Consider the following 21,003-nt stretch of genomic DNA (forward strand, 5'->3'; position numbering starts at 1 on the left):
TCAGGGATTAATAATTTCTCAGATGAGGATTTATGCTGGAGCGAAACCTTTAATGGAGGATGGACTAGGAGTAGAAGCAGAGTATATCCTACTAAATGGTCAATGTACAAAGTAAGAATCTTTCTCTTCTATAGTGCTATTTTTAATATGTTTTATTTTTTATACTATTAATCGTATTATACTCAATTCTCGATTAGCTATGATTGTGGAATATACGTCATGAAATGGCTCGAAACAATTGATCCACAAAAGATCAAAAGCGAGAAGAGATATAAATATAGAGCTTGGACACAAGTTAGTACTTTCTAAATTTATAAACTTCTTTCTTTTCTGATTTCAGTTGGGTTCATTTCTTATGTAACTAATTGCTTTCAATTGAAATGTAGGGAGAGATTGATAGCTTCAGGTACCAATATGGTCCGCACATTCTGTTGCATGAAATGAACAAAATCAGAGACTAAGTGATTTGGAAAACTGAAGCAATAAGACTCCCAAAGCCATCTGCTGCTCTCTCAAGCCCTTATTGTAAATTCACATATGGGGATTTAGATAGTAAATAGCATATACTATGATTGGCTGGTTGTAATTAACAATATTTTGTTTAACTTGTTTAAAAAGCAAAAAATGCTTACTTCAAATGTATATATGTCAATATTAATCTAAATGTTAATGTTAATATTTATATTTGATTCAAGATGAATTACTCATCTGAGATGTTAATTTATATATCTGTTGGAACTGTCTGGCTGCTGTTTTATTCCAGATTCTCAGTGATTGCAATCACTGTATTTACTAATACATTACGAACTCCAAAAGAATACAGTGAACCAAAATTAATACAATGGACGAATCGAAAGTTGGAAACACACTAAACCCCTAAATCCTGAACCCTAAACCCTAAATTCTAAACTCTGAACCCTCAACCACTAAACCCTAAACCCTAAATACTAACCCAAAACCCTAAACACTGAACCCTGAACCCATAAACCCTAAACTCCAAAAACCCTAAAATCCTAAAACCCTAAACCCTAAACCTTAAACCCTAGACCCTAAACCCTAAACCCTGAACCCCTAAACCCATAAAACTCTAAACCCTAAACCCTAAAATCCTAAACCCTAAACCCTAAACCCTGAATGCTGAACCCCTAAACCCCTAAAACCCTAAAACCCTAACCTCTAAAACCCTAAACCATGAACCCTGAAACCTGAACCCTAAACCCCTAAACCCTAAACCCCTAACCCTAAACCCTGAACCTTGAACCTTGAATACAGTGAACCGAAATTAGTACACTGGGTGAACCGAAAGATGGAAACACACTGAACCCCTAAACCCTGAACTCTAAACCCTAAACTCTAAACCCTGAACCTTGAACTACTAAACCCTAAACCCTAAATATTAAACCCAGAACCCTGAACATTGAACCCTGAACCCATAAACCTTAAACCTGTAAAACCCTAAAACCCTAACCCTAAACCCTAAACCATGAACCCTGAACCCCTAAACCCTAAAACCCTAAACCCTGAACCCTAAAACCCTAACCCTAAACCCTAAACCATGAACCCTGAACCCCTAAAACCCTAAACCCTAACCCCTAAAACCCTAAACCCTAAACCCTGAACCCTAAACCAAAAACCCTAAACCCTGAAAATTCATCCAAGAAAGAGTTTTAAAACTCCACCAATGTAAGTTAAAAATAATTATGTTACTCTTTTAGATTTTTTTTAAATAATTTTTATGTAATTAATCACACGGAAAATGTAACTAGCACTAAACCTGATTCCCGTTTTTTAAAACAAATTCTAATTATTCAACTTAGAAATTAATACACTAGATGAATCGAAAAACTGCATATATCAATATAGAATTTCACAAAAAAAGTGACTATTCATTAAAGACTAACAACAGTCATAAATTAACCCTTCTATAACCATGGTGAACCGAAATTTGCTCATGGGTGAACAAAAATTTACATTAATAAAAACTAAAACTTGTATAATCCTCTCTTGGATAATTCATATCTGGTGCATTGTAAAGAGTGGAGCTTGACTGAATCGATGATCCGGAGTCTAAAAGGTTCAACTACAAAAGACATAACTAATTGTATATTAGCAAAATGAACAATTGAATTTTTAACTAATCAAAAGCAAGTCAATTTTACCTCGCTTGGAGCTGTCTTTTTCTTTTTCTTCATGGCATTTGAGATCTTTTTTCCAGGTTTGATCCAAGTCTGTTCTTGGGCCGACCTCTTGTTTTAACACGTGGTGGGCTTTGAAGGTCATTCACATTGCTTAATGTCGCTTCTTCGTAGGTTAACAAACTTTTTCCTTTGCTTATCTCTTGATATTCTTCCATCTCCGCCATTACCTTGTCAAATGCTCGGTGCAGAATTCCGGTTAACTCTTCGGACTCGGATGCAAATTCACATATATTGTGCGACCAAAACACCAATTCGTCAAATCTCTTACTTCTCAGCTCCAGTAGAGGTTCATCTTGGTTGTTCTTGATGTGTGTATGCCTCCTCTTTATGTTCTTGCTCCAGTATTCCAATATATATTTCGGTGCCACGTTATCCACTCACTCAAAGCTTAGGACGTTTAGGGAATGGCAGCACAATATGCCCCTAGACTCAAACAGCAAGCAATGGCACTTTACATCTCGTGATGTTGCGTCATAGGTGACGCCAAACTTGTTGAATGTGGAGTTGGAAACCTGCTCTATGACTTTATATGTTGTGAAACCTAGGGTGGAATGCATTAATCTTGTGATACAATTCACTTTACCTCTGAATTGAGCTTGAACTTCCTTGAACTTCTCATGGGTATATACATGCTGAAACTGTGCCTTTATTGCTAATTTTGTTGCGCACGATATCACAGTGTGAAGATCTGTAGCATCGAATTCTCTCTCTGCTTGCTCTCTGCTTGCTAGGCAATTGTCGTATTGCTTCACGAATTGTCTCAAGGAACTATTCCATGTGATGAACTTGTTGAAAAATGAATGCATGCTCTCGCTCCTTTGTGTGCTTTTCATCCCAGCCCAGAAGTGGTGATCCAAGTAAATTGGAATCCATATATGCCGATCCTCATATAGCTCTGCAAAACAAACCGAACCCATAAGGTGTGCTGAACCGAAAACAGTGCATGCTTTGGGAAAAAAAGATATGAGCATGAAAATAATTCAAATTGAAATCTCAATTACCTGAAAGCCACTTGTTGCCTCCGAGGCCGTACTTTCTGAGGAAATCGATCCAGTTTATGTCAAATGCTTCTTCTATGTACGAGTTCCAAACAACATGTCTCATCTCTTATTCAATTTTGTTGTGTCCCTTGTAGCCGTTTAATTTGCTTGGGATCTTCTTCATAATGTGACAGATGCACCAGCGGTGAATTATTGTTGGCATGCATAGCTCAATTGCCCTTTGAATCGATGCGCATTGATCGGTAAGAATACCTTTTGGTGCCTTCCCTCCCATGCAATGTAGCCAACACTCAAATATCCATTTGAATGATTGGAGGTCCTCATTTTTCGTCAGCGCGCATCCGAGAAGTGTCGACTGGCCGTGGTGATTCACGCCTACAAAAGAACCTAAAACCAAATTGTACCTGCATCAATAACAAGCAGACCGTGGTGAACCGAAATATATACATGCACTGAACATCAAAATATATTTGAATGAACCGAATATCTGTTTGTGTTATAGGTGGTGTCAAATGAAACCACGTCTCCGAAATACTCAAATGCAGCCCTGCTTCTTGCATCGGCCCAGAATGAATGTTTAATTCATTGATCGCCTTCAAGGTTGAGCTCAAAGAAGAAATTTTGGTTCTTCTCTTTCATTCTTACTAGGTACTTCCCAAATTCTTTGGCATCGTCTTCTTCGAAAATATTCCGTACTTTCCTTGTGATGTAATTTCTGACGTCTTTTTCTGTAAAACCTAGTTCACGGTGGCTGCCAGCTGCTGCCACAAATGATTGGTAAGTTTTGTTCGGTCTGATTCTGGCTTCCTCGTGGGTTTTGATGGTGCGACGCACAAACATGCTAAGCTCCCTATGTTGTTTGAGCATCTCAGCCTGGTCTGGACAACAAGGATGTGAATGATTCAAAATAACTTTGGAAATTGTCTAAAGACCAACATCCTTCATTATGTGTACGTAAATTCTGGCCGGACAATTTAACCCAGCTGAAGGGTTTGTCTTCAAAGTTGGAGATATCTTGGATTTTCACCTCCCCTCTCTGGTGCATACAATTAGTTGATTCTTAATCTTGTCTCCATCCCGAGTCGTGTTCCTTATTTTCGTAGAAAAACTGGCAAGTTTGGAATAATATTTGTAGAACTTTCTAGCTTCTTCTAGTATCTTGAAAATCATTCCCACCTTTTGGACAAATTTTTCATCCACAACAGAGCTGGTCTGCATGGTAAACCGAAATCTTAATACAGTGAACCGAAATCTTAATTACGGTGAAACAATTATATAGTGCTTAGGGAACAAAACAATATATTCATCTAATTTTTTTTTAGACTCCTTTCTGCATACCAAACTGAACACATGGACATGGTGAAACAACTCTATAGTACTTACCGAACCAAAAAGTTACTCACAATGAACGAAACCATTATACATATTATCAATTCAATTCAGATATAGATCACCTCAGTCCATTCAATTCAACTCAAATAAAATTGGCAATTGCATTCCATTGAATTCGATTCGAAATTCAATAATCCAAACTTCATCAAATTGATGTGTTTCGGAAGAATTATCCAAATCGTACTCATTCAACTGATTTAAAGTTGATTCATTCATTATTTCAATTCAGAAGTGCAGATCGACGAAGAAAATGAAGAAGAAGAAGAACGACGAAGCTAATTATGTTGAAGTCAATCTAGATCCATAATGCAGAGAAGAAAAACGCGAACAGAGGAGAATAACGAATTTAATTAGGTTGAAGAAGAAGGAGGAGAAGAAGAAGAGAGAAGAGAGAAGAAGAGAGAAAGAAAACGCGAGAATAAAACAAAATTTACGTTGAGAAAGGTTTACGTTTAGAAAGGTTGATCACGCAAAAAAAAAATTACGTTATATACGTTATATGAAGCGCGTGTAAAACAAATGAGTGTAAAACATGTATAATGGACGGTACTTAGATAACATCCATATAATTTTTACATGGATGTGGAACTTTTCCGTTAATAAACAAACATCGTTATAAATCTATAAAACTATAAACAACAGCAGCCATATAGAGTGCTTTCTCAACACATCATACACTATTTATAAGAAAATTGTAACACACATCACGCTCCACTCACCTTTCTCTAAGATCATTCCAACCACAAACATAGATACAATAAACAATGTACAAAGAGTCACCGAATTTTCCTGGGTTTAATTTTCTCGTAATAACCACACGATATTTCAAAGTCAAAACACTAAAGTTTATGTACAAAGGTGTCCATACACCATAAAAAATAACCACATTAATAAATGCAAATTTATATTGTATTTTTCAGAAAAAAAAAAAAAGCATGCAAATGTGGGCATAGCTGAACCAAAGGTGTCCCACTCATTAAACTCAGGTCAATGTTGGGTTGGATGCCAGTGCCACCAACCTATCTCAACCCGTGTGCATCCGAACCTGCTCTTTCATTTATTTACAAAAATTTATTAACTTATTATTTATATTTTTTAAAATTAATTTCATTCAAAATCAATGATAATAATAATATAATATTCGAAACACATGTAAAGAGATTTACGCTGAAACAAAAGTCAAATAGTATGTGGATTTTAAATTTTATAAACAAAAATAGGTATTATTTATTGGTTTAATTACTCTGTTGGTCTCTATAGTTTTACAAAATTTTCAATTAGGTTCTTATACTTTTTTTTTTTAATTTAGTCCTTGCAGTAAATTTTTTTTTAATTAGGTCCCTACACTTTTTTTCTTTTTATTTAGGTCCCTATACCAATTCCTTTTCTTAGTTGGATCCCTATAAAATTAAGTCAATTACTACTAAGAGGGACTTAATTGAAAAAAAAAATTTGTGCAAGGACTAAATTAAAAAGAAAAAAAAGTATAGGAACCTAATTAAAAATTTTACGAAACTATAGGACCAACAGAGTAATTAAACCTTATTTATTTATTAAAAAAGCTGTACACCCCATAACTTGTGACCTAGATATAATTATATTTAATTCGATCTGGTAAGCTTTTTATTTTATTTTGGTTTGAGTATACCTTTTGATTGATAGATCCGGTAATACTATATATGCACACGTTGGTACAACCGTACGACAATATGCTTTAGGGATTTTTTATTTTGATAAATAAATTAATTATAATAATTATCGAAATAAATAATTTAAAAATTATTTATTAAAATAAATATTTTTTTTATCTCGTTTACAGTATAAACGAGATAAGATAGATAAATGCGAAATATGTATATCTCGTTTACAATGTAAATGAGATATATGTATTTTTTTTAAAAATTAAAAATAATAAAAAATATTAATATTATTAATAATCCAAATTTTTAGTATACAATTAATACATAAAAAAATTGGTAAAAGAGATTAAAATAAATATATTTGATCAATTAGTATTCAAAAAGGTTGAGGGAATAGTGGGAAGAGAATTGAAACGGTTATCTTATGTCCCACTATCCACGTGAGAGATAACCGTTTCAATTCTCTTTCCACTATCCCCATCAATCTCTCATCTCCTAACAATTAGTAAACGGTTATTTTTATTTTTCAAATTTAAATTAATACAATTGGATCATAATTTAAACTAAAATTTTGTATGTACTCTTTTTTAGTACTAATTGATCAAACATATTCATTTTAAAAAATTTTAAATTAAATTATGATCCAATTGGATTGATTTAAATTTGAAAAATAAAAATAACCCAATTGTTAGGAGAGATTCATGGGGATAATGGGAAGAGAATTGAAAGTTTGAAACGGTTATCTCTCAAGTGGATAGTGGGAGATAACTTGACAATAACCGTTTCAATTCTCTTCCCACTATCTCATTAACCTTTTTTTAGTACCAATTGATTAAACATATCTCTTTTAATCTTTTCTACCAACCTTTTTTTATGTACTAATTGCATGTTAAAAGTTTGGATTATTGATAATATTAATATTTTTTATTATTTTTAATTTTTTTAAAAAAAATACATGTATTTCATTTACGAGATATAGATATATGCAAAATTATCTCGTTTACAGTGTAAACGAGATTAGAGAAAAATATTTATTTTAGTAAATATTTTTTAAATTATTTATTTCAATAATTATTATAATTAATTTATTTATTAAAATAAAAAATTCTATGCTTTAGACAAACACAAAATGCTTTTATTTATTTATTTGTTCGAGCAAAGTATAATTTTGAGGATTTCGATTTTAAAAAAAATATATACCAATTAGGTTTTTTTATGATAATAATTAAATAGTAGACATATATATTTTTTCGTCAATAGATAATAAAAAACGAAATGGAAATGTATTTCGTTATCTGCAGTGGTATGTATTCTATTGCTATTACATGAGCATAAAAACGGTCTAATTGCCAATGAGTTGTAGCTCAAATGGCATAGTCTCCCTATACTCAATTAAGAGGTTGCGGGTTCGAGTCTCCTATCTTTGGTAAAAAAAAAAAAGGTCTGATTTTGGATAATGAAGCATTTATAATTTTTGAGCTTTTATATAATTTTTATCAGCTATTTTTTATTTATTATGAATCCTATCAAAACAAGTGAAATTTTACGTCAAAAATTACTATCTATATGACGATCTTTCATAAATAGACACGTTATAATAGTTAACGCTACACATAAGTATCATCCTTAAGCAGGGAAGAACCTAGAGGGGGCGAATAATGGCCTCGGCCCCCCAAAAATTTTAAAAAACTATATTTATATATGAGATATGTGTTTAAAAAAAAATATTATGTAATTTAATAATTTTATATGTATTATTTTTTATTATGTAATGAATTTATGTCTTAATTATTTAATTCACTAATATTTTTTACTTAACTAATTTAATATCATATCCTCAAATCTTTGTACCTTTCAAATTAGTTTTTATATAATAATTTTTATATTTATTTTTAAAAAAATCATTTATTTTTATTAACATATTTAATATTTATATTATTATATTAATAATGACTTACGTAGTTATATTTTAGTAATCACGTTATGTACTTTAGATATTCTTTTCTTATAAAAAATACTCATTTTTCTTCTAAATTTACATTGTTAAAAAAATTTATAAAGATATCTTAGATCTTGTATTTTATAAGGGTATTGTGTCTTTCAAATAATTAATAATTTATAATTTATTTTTAAATTTTTTAAAATTTTTTAAAGAATTAATTTTAATTAATAAGATATGTGATAATTTTTAACTAAACACGCTATAATTTATTGGTATTTTATAAGTTTATGATGTACTATTGATATTGTTATATTTTTTTATGTAATATTAAAAAAAATTATAAAAAAAATTATATATATATATATATATATATATATATATATAAATCTTTAAAAAATTAACTCTAACAACTATATATTAATTATTTTTATAGAATGAAAAAAATATCTAAAATTCGGCCTTCCATATTAAAATTTCTAGATCCGTCCCCGTCTTTAAGTTATATGTGATGGATTGATAGAAGTATATAATGTGTTCATCGTTTGCTATTTTAGTGATCAAATTGATACTTTTTTTTAGAAACTAATTAATCTAAAATCAAAATTTTTAAAGATCTAATTGTCATTTTACTCTATTTATTTTTAAACAAGAGGCAAGAAGATTGACCGTCAAAAAAATGTATTCATTTCTCAATTATGGTTTAAAGTATGTTTTAGTGATGTAGACCCATTATTCATTTCTCAACCCAACAATATTGCTTGAATATTCCTTTAATGCTTCAATTCAATATATAAGTCCAATGCCTTTAATAAGCACCGTTCAGCAAAATACAAAGGAAGAAGGCTATACATTTGTAAAGTGATAAATTGGGATTGGTCTTCATTATGAAAAATGAAGGACAGTTGGAACAAAAAGACATTAACAACACAACAAGGACAGCTGGGACACTCTCAAGACATTAGGACATCAACACACTCCAAAGACATCAGCAAATCAAAATGCAGAAGATCACAAGTAAAGTTTGGAAGAGCAAAACAAAAATGTAGAACTATGGACAGCAGTTAGAATGGCTCAAAAATGAAAGTGCTTTGCATGCCAAGGAAGATAGCAGCTCCAAGGACAACAGAGGTTGGTGGATCAGACCCTCCAACAAGCAGCATTAGTAGAGCAGGATGAAAAAAGGACTACATGCCATAGGAGACAGCTCCAACGGGTTGATGGTACGAGAAATCAGAAGAGGAAAGGAAGAACAAAGTGGAAGAGCAAGCTGATTCTATAAAGGAGGCCTCACTTCAACATTTGAAATCAAGGAAAATAGAGTGATATTAGAGCATCATCTCAAAACACTTGAGCTGAAATCATTTTCCTTTAATTTGTGCTTCATTTCAGATTTTCTTTGCTATGGCTATCTAATGTCATCTTTCTGTATTTGAGAAAAAGGCTTATGAATGTGAGTTGAAAAAGTCATGAGAGAAGAGGCAAAAGAGATGCATAAAAAAGCCAAAGAAATATTTCTATATAATATGATTTTGTTGAACTAAGATTTAGTTTTCCTTGCTAAGTTGGGATAGCACTTGGTGGTAAATTGAATCTGCGGATTCTCCTTGCCAAGTTGGGATAGCACTTGGTGTTTCTGAATCTGGCTAGGTTCTCCTTCCAAGTTGGGACAGCACTTGGGTTGCTCGGCTTTGGGGTAGAAAGCTTAGTGGAAGATACTAGATGAATTAGGTGGTAATTCATTAGTATTCGTGATTATACAGTTGATTATAGTGAAAATTCCACGATGGTTGTGGTGGAAACTAGATGTATGATTCATGGCACTTAGAATCCGAACCAGGATACATGCTAGCCTTTTTCTCTTCTCCCCTTCTCTATTTCTTTTCTGAGTATAAGACAAAATTAAAAAATCTCCTGCAAAATTAGCTTCCGCGAAAACAGAGCTTGAAACGTTCATTTTTGAGCCAACCTGATTCAACCTCCCTTCTCAAGTTCAATCAGTTCTATCAATTATTATCAGGAGTAAGGTCTCAAGGAGTCAAGTTTCATAGCTTGGAGCAAAGATCCATGGCCAACAATATGGGTCCCAACATCATGGCGTACACTCTCACTGAAGGGCAGTCGAATAATAGACCTCCTTACTTCAATGGCAGCAACTACTCTTACTGGAAAGAGAGAATGAGAATATTCGTGCAGTCAATTGACTACAACATTTGGAAGATTATTCTTAACGGACCAGACGTTCCAACAAAGCAAAATTCTAATGGAGAAATTGTGGCAAAGGAAGGCAATGAGTGGACAGAGGAAGAAAAGAAGAAGGTTGAACTCAATGCAAAGGCAATCAACCTAATGCATTATGCAATCAGTTTTGAAGAATACAGAAAAGTGTCAAGGTGCAAGACGGCTAAAAAAATCTGGGACAAGCTCAGACTCATCCATGAAGGTACTAAACAAGTGAGGGAGACCAGGATTGACATGCTGATGAAGGAGTATGAAATGTTCAATATGAAGGAGGAGGAGAGCATCGATCAAATGTTTGAAAGGTTCTCAATAATCATCAACAATTTGGATGCCATGGGGAAGAGCTATTCTGAAGAAACATTCGTAAGGAAGATCTTAAGGAGTCTTACTAAGAAGTGGAAAGTAAAAAGCGCAGCCATCTCTGAAAGAAATGATTTGATAAAAATCACCTATTTTGAGCTAAGAGGTAAGCTACTAGCCTATGAAACTACTCACATGTCTCAAGACAAAGATGATAAGAAGAAAAGTGTAGCACTGAAATCAAGAATGACAACTAAAGAAGAGGAATCTGATGACAGTTTCTCAAATGAAGAAATGGTGCTCTTTGCAAGAAAAATGAGGAGATTACTGAGATTCAAAAACAAAGACAAAGGAAGTTCTTCATCCAAAGACTTCAAGAAGGATCAAGACAAGTTTACATGTCACCACTGCAAGGGACTGGATCACTTTAAGTCAGATTGTCCTTAATTAAGGAAAGGCAAAAAATCAAAGAAGGACAAAAAGAAAGTGATGATGGCAATATGGGAAGACTTGGAAAATGACACCAGTTTTGAAGACTCAGAACAAGAGGCTCAACTATGTTTGATGGCTGATCACGATGATGAAGATGAGGTAGATCTCTCTGACCTATCTATTGATGAATTGCACTACATTATCAAAGACTTTACTATGAACTCTAAGAAACTCTTAGATAAATATGTTAAATGCAAGAAAGATAATGAAGTATTGAGAGCTAAAAATAATTTTTTACTAGAAAAAGTAAAGGCAACCGAAGCTTGTGATGAAATTTCATTAAAAGAAGAAAAAAATGCTTTAAGAGCTGAATTAAACAAATTCAAACTCAAGCATACGGTCACTGCCTCCACTAATTTGATTGCTAAAAATAAAAGGTTGAATGAACAAATTAAAAACCTTAATGAAGACTTAGCAAAATTTGTTCAAGGTTCACAAAATCTTGATAAATTACTTGCTTGTCAAAGATTTGGTTGTGAAAAATCTGGACTTGGATTCAAAGAAGAAAGTAATGCTATTTTCAAAAAAAATGTTAAAAAATTTGAAGCTTCCTCTTCCAAGATTTTCAAACAAAAAATTTTCAGTAAACCACAAAAATCAGTGAAAAAGAACCATTGCTATAAGTGCAATAGAAAAGGTCATGATCCTCAACAATGCTTCATCTTTTTAAGGTCTTTTGGTAATGATAGTAAATTATATAAAGTTGTTCATGATTATAATGCTCTTGGACAACCAAGAAGATTTCACATAAGAGGATCCAAATGGATTTGGATACTTAAGGTCAGTTGAAGAACATGCAGGTTTGCCTTATATCCAAGAAGAAATTGGACATGTGGTATCTTGATAGGGGATGTTCAAGGTATATAACCGGAAAGGATACTTTCCTCATCAAACTCAATAAGTATGACGGAGGATTTGTCACTTTTGGAGATAATGATAAAGGTAAAATAATTGTCATTGTTAAGGTTGGCAAAGATTTTTCTACTTGCATTGATATTGTCTTTTTGGTAGATGGGTTAAAGCATAATCTTTTGAGCATAAGTCAATTGTGTGACCTTGGATATACTGTAACCTTTAGAAAATTAGATTGTAGGGTCATAAATGAGAAAACAGGGGCTGTTTTATTTGTTGCCAAAAGAAGTGACAATGTTTATGGTCTCACACTAGATGATCTTAAAGTTCAAAATATGACTTGTTTCTCTTTAATAGAATTTAAAAAATGGATGTGGCATAAGAGATTAGGACATGCTAGCATGTTCCAAATCTCTAAACTTGTTAAAAAGGGTTTAGTAAGAGGTCTTCCTAATATTAAATTTGATAAGGACATCACTTGTGATGCTTGTCAAATGGGTAAACAAACAAAAACCTCTTTTAAACCCAAGGAAGATGTCTCAACTAAGAAACTATTGGAGCTGTTGCATCTTGATCTGTTCAAACTAACTAGGACTCAAAGTCTTGGAGGAAAAAGTTATGGCATGGTTATTGTGGATGACTACATACACTAGGTTTGGTTGGGTGTTCTTTCTAGCTCATAAACATGAAGCATTTTCTATTTTTGAAAAATTCAGCAAGAAAATTCAAAATGAAAAGAGTTTAAAAATTATTTCAATTAGAAGTGATCATGGCAAAGAATTTGAAAATCAATACTTTGAATCTTTTTGTGATGAACTAGGCATATCACACAACTTCTCATGTCCTAGAACACCACAACAAAATGGTGTCGTGGAAAGAAGAAATAGAAGTTTACAAGAAATGGATAGAGCTATGTTGTGTGAATATGAAGTTCCAAAATTCTTATGGGCTAAAGCTGTGAATACAGCTTGTTATATTTTAAATCGAACTCTCATAAGAAAATTTTTGAAGAAAACTCCATATGAACTTTGGAAAGGTTATCCACCTGATTTTAATTACTTTCGTGTGTTTGGTTGCAAATGTTTTATACTAAATATCAAAGAAAATTTGAGAAAATTTAATCCTAAAATACATGAAGGTATCTTTCTTGGTTATTCCACAAACAGCAAAGCCTATAGAGTATATAACAAGAACTCTAAAACTATTGAGAAGACCATGCATGTCACATTCTGTGATTCTAACTATATTTCTAGTGTTTGTATTGATGATAATCCAGGCTTTGAAGTTGAATTGACTAAAAACACTGAGACAGTTCAACAAAATTCAAGCCCTCAAGAAACTGCATCTGCAAGTAACGAAAACACTGATTCTGCAGGAGACAATTTGGAATTATCTCCCATCGCAACAGAAAATCCTGATGCAGAGGCAATTGTTAATCAAGAGGAACCTGAATCCTCAACCCAAACCAGAAGGCCAAGAGAATGGAAATTTCTGAAAAATTATCCTGAAGAGTTCATAATTGGTGATCCTTCCAAAGGAATGACTACTAGATCATCTTTGAAAAGAGCCGAATCCAACAACATTGCTCTCATATCGAAGATTGTTGATCCATCTTGGGTATTAGCAATGGAGGAGGAATTACAGCAGTTTGAGAAGAATCAAGTGTGGACCTTAGTGCTTCACTCAAATGGAAAGAAAGTCACTGGCACAAAATGGATTTTCAGAAATAAATTGAGTGAAGATGAAACCATTGTCCGAAACAAAGCAAGATTGGTTACTCAAGACTATGATCAAGAGGAAGGGATTGATTTTGATGAATCATTTACACCTGTAGCTCGAATGAAAGCCATTAGATTGCTCTTAGCCTATGCAACTCATTGCGACTTCAAGCTATTTCAAATGGATGTAAAAGTGTGCATTTCTCAATGGTATAATAGATAGATAGGTCTATGTGGCGTAACCTCTTGGGTTTGAAAACAAAACCTTTCCTAACTATATTTTTAAACTAGCTAAAGCCTTATATGGTTTAACACAAGCTCCTAGAGCTTGGTATGAGAGGCTTAGCTCATTTTTATTGAAAAACAATTTTCAAAGAAGAGCTACTGACACCACTCTATTTATTAAGAATTATAATAATCATTTTATTCTTGTGCAAGTTTATGTTGATGATATCATTTTTAGTTCAGCTGATGAGGCTTTGTATGCAGATTTTGCTAAGCTAATGGCAAGTGAATTTGATATGAGCATGATGGGAGAATTAACTTTCTTCCTAGGCTTGCAAATCAAGCAAACTGCAGAAGGCATTTTTGTTCATCAAGAAAAATATGCCAAGGAATTTGTCAAGAAATTTGGGATGGAATGTGCCAAGCCGATGGGAACCTCCATGCATCCAAATATCAAGCTTGACAAGGATGAACATGCTAGAGATGTTGATGAGACACGTTACAGAGGGATGATCGGTTCTTTGATGTATCTAACCTCCTCAAGGCCTGATATCATACAAAGTGTTGGTGTGTGCTCAAGATTCCAATCAAAACCTAAAGAATCTCATCTCTCAGCTGTCAAGAGGATCATCCGATATGTGCTTGGTACCACTAATTATGGTTTATGGTATCGCAAAACTGATTCCTTTCAATTAGTGGGTCATTGTGATGCAGATTTCATTGGGGACAGAATTGATAGAAGAAGCACAAGTGGCATGTGTTTCTTTCTTGGCAAATCTCTCAAGCAAGAAGTAAGCAACAATGGCAGTATCCACTACCAAAGCTGATGTTTTTGTCTCATAGGTTGAGATGAGATTATTCTGGGCAGATAATGAGTGGGCTCATTTATTAACTTGTCACTAACTGGAATAGTTGGAGGCTTCTCAAATTTGGTGGGCTTAGGGTGTTTGCTTACATACTCACAGATGGGCAACTTGTGTCCAAAAGTGTTGGGCCTACTTGGGACTTGAAATTTAAAACTATTGTTTTCTATTTTGACTTGGATTTATTTTTTGTTTTCAGCAATTAACTTTTTCATCTTCTGAAAACTTGGTTCATTTGGTTACTACTGTTAAACTCAATTTTTTCAAAATCTTTTTTAATATTTTCAAGTTGAGACCTTTGCACTACTTTAGGTCTATCTTTTTTTTCTCTTCATGAGTCGTTTCACACACGCCACTTTCCACTCTCTCACCCCACTTCTCATTCTGTGATACACTGGTTATGTTTGCTCTTCTTTCCAAAATTTTCATTTCATTTGTTTATTTATTGTTCAGGCACATGCATGCATGTGTGAGTTCGAAAAATGCTTTTCCTTTTGCCATGTTGCTTACAATTTTTTTTCAGTATTATAATGTTGATTTTAGGACTGAGATTTTTAGAGAATTTAAATTGTTATATTAAAGGGGGTGGTGTAGTAAAGAAAACAGCAACCAAGCGTAAAAGCACTGATAAGGATACTGAAGCTCCGGTTCATGGTCATGATCCATTGATTCTTAAGTCCAACTCAACTAAAATCCGAATCATGACTGGGATCATGGAGGATTTTCTCCAAGAATTCGTGAATCTAACGGATCTTCTCATCAACTTTGCGGCCGAAAAGGAAGAGAGCTGAAGGCATGGAGGAAATTGCGCTCAAGAAGACAAGGGTTGCATTCGCATTCTCAGAAATTATGTGGAGGAAATTGAAGCTGAGTGTACCACCACTGACAATGAGGATGAGGATGAAGGCTTCGATGACTCCAACTCTGATGCCTAGCTACTCTCATCTCTAATTTAACACTTTGCTTTGCTACTACTTCAGACTGCATGTGTTTAGCCACTAACAAATTTTTTGCAGGGTCTTTCATTTTCCTCCTTAATGACAAAAGGGGGGAGAAAAGAAAAGAAAAGTTAGATTTGGCTTAAGTTATGAATGATGATGCTTAATGATATGTATTGTCTTGTGTTTTACTGTGTTACTCTGCTTAACTTTAATTGCTCTATGCTCTGTGTTATTATTGTTGTGATATATTGCTTTGGTAATTGTTCTTGGCTATTTTAAGTTATAACCACTTGAAGAAGTAAGCCATGATTAAGGGAAAGAAATGCTAATTTTGAGGGGAAGCACTACACATTTTAGATGGTCAACAAAGGAAAGTGTTCTCAACTCATTTAAATTAATATTTTAAATTCAATTATCTTCTTTTATCATGTTTGTCATCAAAGGGGAGATTGTTGAGCTAAGTTTGATTTTGGGCTTATATATAGGATGACAAACATTTATTGGATTAAAAGCCCAATTATGGTTTAAAGTGTGTTTTAGTGATGCGGGCCTATTATTCATTTCTCAGCCCAATAATGTTGCTTGGGTATTCCTTTAATGCTTCAATTAATGCATAAGTCCAATGCCTTTAACAAGCACCGTTTAGCAAAATGCAAAGGAAGAAGGCTATGCATTTGTAAAGTGATAAATGGACATTTGTCTTCATTATGGAAAATGAAGGACAGTTGGAACAAAAGGACATTAACAACACAACAAGGACAGCTGGGACACTCTCAAGAGATTAGGACATCAACACACTCTAAGGACATCAGCAAATCAAAATGCAGAAGGTCACAAGTAAAATTTAGAAGAGCAAAACAAAAATGCAGAGCTATGGACAACAGTTGAAATGGCTCAAAAATGGAAGTGCTTTGCATGCCAAGGAAGATAGCAGCTCCAAGGACAACAGAGGTTGGTGGATTAGACCCTCCAACAAGCAGCGTTAGTGGAGCAAGATGGAAAAAGGACTACATGCCATAGGAGACAACTCTAACGGGTTAATGGTACGAGAAATTAGAAGAGGAAAGGAAGAACAAAGTGGAAAATAGAGTGATACAAGAGCATCATCTCAAAACACATGAAAAGCCATGAGAAATATTTCTGTGTAATATGGTTTTGTTGAACTAAGGCTTAGTTCCCCTTGCCAAGTTGGGATAGCACTTGGTGCTAAATCGAATCTGCGGATTCTTCTTGCCAAGTTGGGATAGAACTTGGTGTTTTTGAATCTGGCTAGGTTTCCCTTCCAAGTTGGGACAACACTTGGGTTGCTAGGATTTGGGGTAGAAAGCTTAGTAGAAGATACTAGATGAATTAGGTTGTAATTCATTAGTATTGGTGATTGTAATAAGTTGATTATAGTGAAAATTCTACCATGGTTGTGGTGGAGACTGGACGTAGGATTTATGGCACTTAAAATCTGAACCAGGATATATGCTGGCCTCTTTCTCTTCTTCTCTTCTCTGTTTCTTTTCTGAGTATGAGACAAAACGAAAAAATCTCCTGCAAAATTAGCTTCTGCAAAAACAAAGCTTGAAACGTTCATTTTTTAGCCAACTTGATTCTCTATAGCCCCCCTCAAACTCAGAGTGATGTTAGGAACCACTCTGAGTTTGCTTTTGCATTTGTTAAAGGATGCTGATGGTAGTAACTTGGTAAGTATGTCTACTGTTTGAGAATCAGCAGGGATATGAACTATGTGTAATTGTTCCTTAGCCACACAATTTTGAATGAAGTGTATATCAATTTCAAAGTATTTGCTTTTGCTATGAAGAATTGGATTGGCTGAGAGCATGACTGCACTAAAATTGTCATAGAATATAGTTTGAGCAATTGGTTGAGGAACATTGAGCTTAGAAAGCAGCATGATCACTGATGAGCGGATAATTTATACGCTTTTTGGCATTATTTTTACACAGTTTTCAGTATAATTTAATTAGTTTTAGTATATTTTTATTAGTTTTTAATTAAAATTCACATTTCTGGACTTTACTATGAGTTTGTGTGTTTTTCTGTGATTTCAGGTATTTTCTGGCTGAAATTGAGGGACTTGAGCAAAAATCAGATCCAGAGGTTGAAGAAGGACTGCAGATGCTGTTGGATTCTGACCTTCCTGCACTCAAAGTGAATTTTCTGGAGCTACAGAACTCAAAATGGTACGCTCTCAATTGCGTTGGAAAGTAGACATCCAGGGCTTTTCAGAAATATATAATAGTCCATACTTTGCCCGAGTTTAGACGACGCAAACTGGCGTTCAACGCCAGTTCCATGCTGCATTCTGGAGTTAAACGCCAGAAACAGGTTGCAAAGTGGAGTTAAATGCCAGAAACAGGTTACAAACTGGTGTTCAACTCCAAGAGAAGCCTCTACATGTATAAAGCTCAATGCTCAGCCCAAGCACACACCAAGTGGGCCCCAGAAGTGGATTTCTGCATCATATACTAATTTCTGTAAACCCTAGTAACTAGTTTAGTATAAATAGGACTCTTTACTATTGTATTTACATCTTTGGATTATCTTTTGATCCTTTGATCACGTTTTGGGGGTTGGCCATTCGGCCATGCCTGGACCTTATCACTTATATATTTTCAACGGTAGAGTTTCTACACACCATAGATTAAGGTGTGGAGCTCTGCTGTTCCTCATGAATTAATACAAAGTACTACTATTTTTCTATTCAATTCAAGCTTATTCCTTCTCTAAGATATCCATTCGCACCTAAGAACATGATGAATGTGATGATTATGTGACGCTCATCATCATTCTCACCCATGAACGCGTGCCTAACAAACACTTCCGTTCTATATGCAAACAAGCTAGAATGAGTATCTCTTAGATATCTAATACAGAGGGCCGAGTCCGAGATATTAGAATCTTCGTGGTATAAGTTAGAACCCATGGACGGCCATTCTTGAGATCCGGAAAGTCTAAACCTTGTCTGTGGTATTCCGAGTAGGATCTGGGAAGGGATGGCTGTGACGAGCTTCAAACTCGCGAGTGCTGGGCGTAGTGACAGACACAAAAGGATAGTAAATCCTATTCCAGTATGATCGAGAACCGACAGATGATTAGCCATGCAGTGACAGCGCATTGGACCATTTTCACAGAGAGGATGGGATGTATCCATTGACAACGGTGATGCCCTACATAAAGCTTGCCATGGAAAGGAGTAGGAATAATTGGATGAAGATAGCAGGAAAACAGAGGTTCAAGGGGAACGAAAGCATCTCTATATGCTTATCTGAAATTCTCACCAATGAATTACATAAGTATCTCTATCCTAGTTTATATTTCAATTATGTTTTAATTATCAAATCTCCATAACTATCTGAATCCGACTGACTGAGATTTACAAGGTGACCATAGCTTGCTTCAAGCCGACAATCTCCGTGGGATCGACCCTTACTCACGTAAGGTTTATTACTTGGACGACCCAGTGCACTTGCTGGTTAGTTTTGCGGAATTGTGACAAAGTGTGATTCACGTTTGAGAGCACCAAGCCATTGGCGCCATTGTTGAAGATCACGATTTCGTGCACCAAGTTTTTGGCGCCGTTGCCGGGGATTGTTCGAGTTTGGACAACTGACGGCTCATCTTGTTGCTCAGATTAGGTAATTTTATTTTATTTTTAAGCTTTTTATTTCTTATTTTTGAAAAAAAATAATACAAAAAACTTTCTTCTTTTTCGTTTTTCCCAAAATAATTTTCGAAAAAACAAAAAAAAATAACAAAATCATAAAACCAAAAATATTTTGTGTTTCTTGTTTGAGTCTAGAGTTAAGTTTTAAGTTTGGTGTCAATTGCATCTTTTTAATTTTCTAAAAAAATTATTTTCGAAAATTTCATGCATTGCATTCTTCATGATCTTCAAGTTGTTCTTGGCCAGTCTTCTTGTTTGATCTTCATATTTTCTTGTTTTGTGTCTTTTCTTGTTTTTCATATGCATTTTCAATTTGTTAGTGTCTAAAGTTTGAAAATTTCTAAGTTTGGTGTCTTGCATATTTTTCTTTTCATGAAAATTTTCAAAAAAATAAGTCTTGATGTTCATCTTGATCTTCAAAGTGTTCTTGGTGTTCATCTTGACATTCATAGTGTTCTTGCATGCATCACATGTTTTGATCCAAAATTCTCATGCATTGAGTCTTTTTGATGTTTTTCTCTTTCTTTATTAAAATTCAAAAATAAAAAAATATCTTTCCCTTTTTCACTCATAAATTTTCGAAAATTTGAGTTGACTTTTTCAAAACTTTTTAAAATTTAGTTGTTTCTTATGAGTCAAATCAAATTTTCAATTTAAAAATTCTATCTTTTTCAATTCTTTTTCAAAAATCAAATCTTTTTCAATTTTTCTTTCATATTTTTGAAAATTTCAAATTAATTTTCAAAATCTTTTTCTTATTTTTATTCCATATTTTCGAATTCAATGCTAACAATTAATGTGATTGATTCAAAAATATTAAGTTTGTTACTTGCCTAATAAGAAAGGTTCAATCTTTAAATTTTAAAATCAAATCTTTTTGTTTCTTGTTAGTCAAGTAATCAACTTTAATTTTCAAAATCAAATATTTTTAAATTTCTTTTTCAAATCTTTGTCAAAATAAATTTCAATTACATCTTTTTCAAAATCAATTTCAAAATCTTTTGTAACTTCTTATCTTTTCAAATTTGATTTTCAAATCTTTTTCAATTAACCACTTAACTTTTTGATTGATTCTTATCTTTTTCAAAACTACCTAACTAATTCTCTCTCTCTAATTTTCGAAATCTCCTTCCCTCTTTTTCAAAATTCCCTTTTTTCTAACTAATTGTTTTAATTTTTAATTTAATTTGATTTCAATTTTAATTTTCGAATTTTAACTTTAATTTTAAAATATTTTTATTTTATTTATTTAAATTTTTGAATTCTTCTCTTCCTCACCTCCTTCTATTTATTTATTCATCTACTAACACTTCTCCTCCACCCAAAAATTCGAACCCCATCTTCCTCTCTGTGTTCGAGTTTTTCCTCTTCTCCTTCTTACATTCTTCTCTTCTTATACTTGCATAAGGAATCTCTATACTGTGACATAGAGGATTCCATATTTTCTTTGTTATTCCCTTCTTTGTCATATGAGCAGGAACAAGGATAAGAACATTCTTGTTGAAGCTGATCCGGAACCTAAAAA

The sequence above is a fragment of the Arachis hypogaea genome, chromosome 14 (assembly GCF_003086295.3).
Source record: "Arachis hypogaea cultivar Tifrunner chromosome 14, arahy.Tifrunner.gnm2.J5K5, whole genome shotgun sequence".
NCBI lineage: Eukaryota > Viridiplantae > Streptophyta > Magnoliopsida > Fabales > Fabaceae > Arachis > Arachis hypogaea.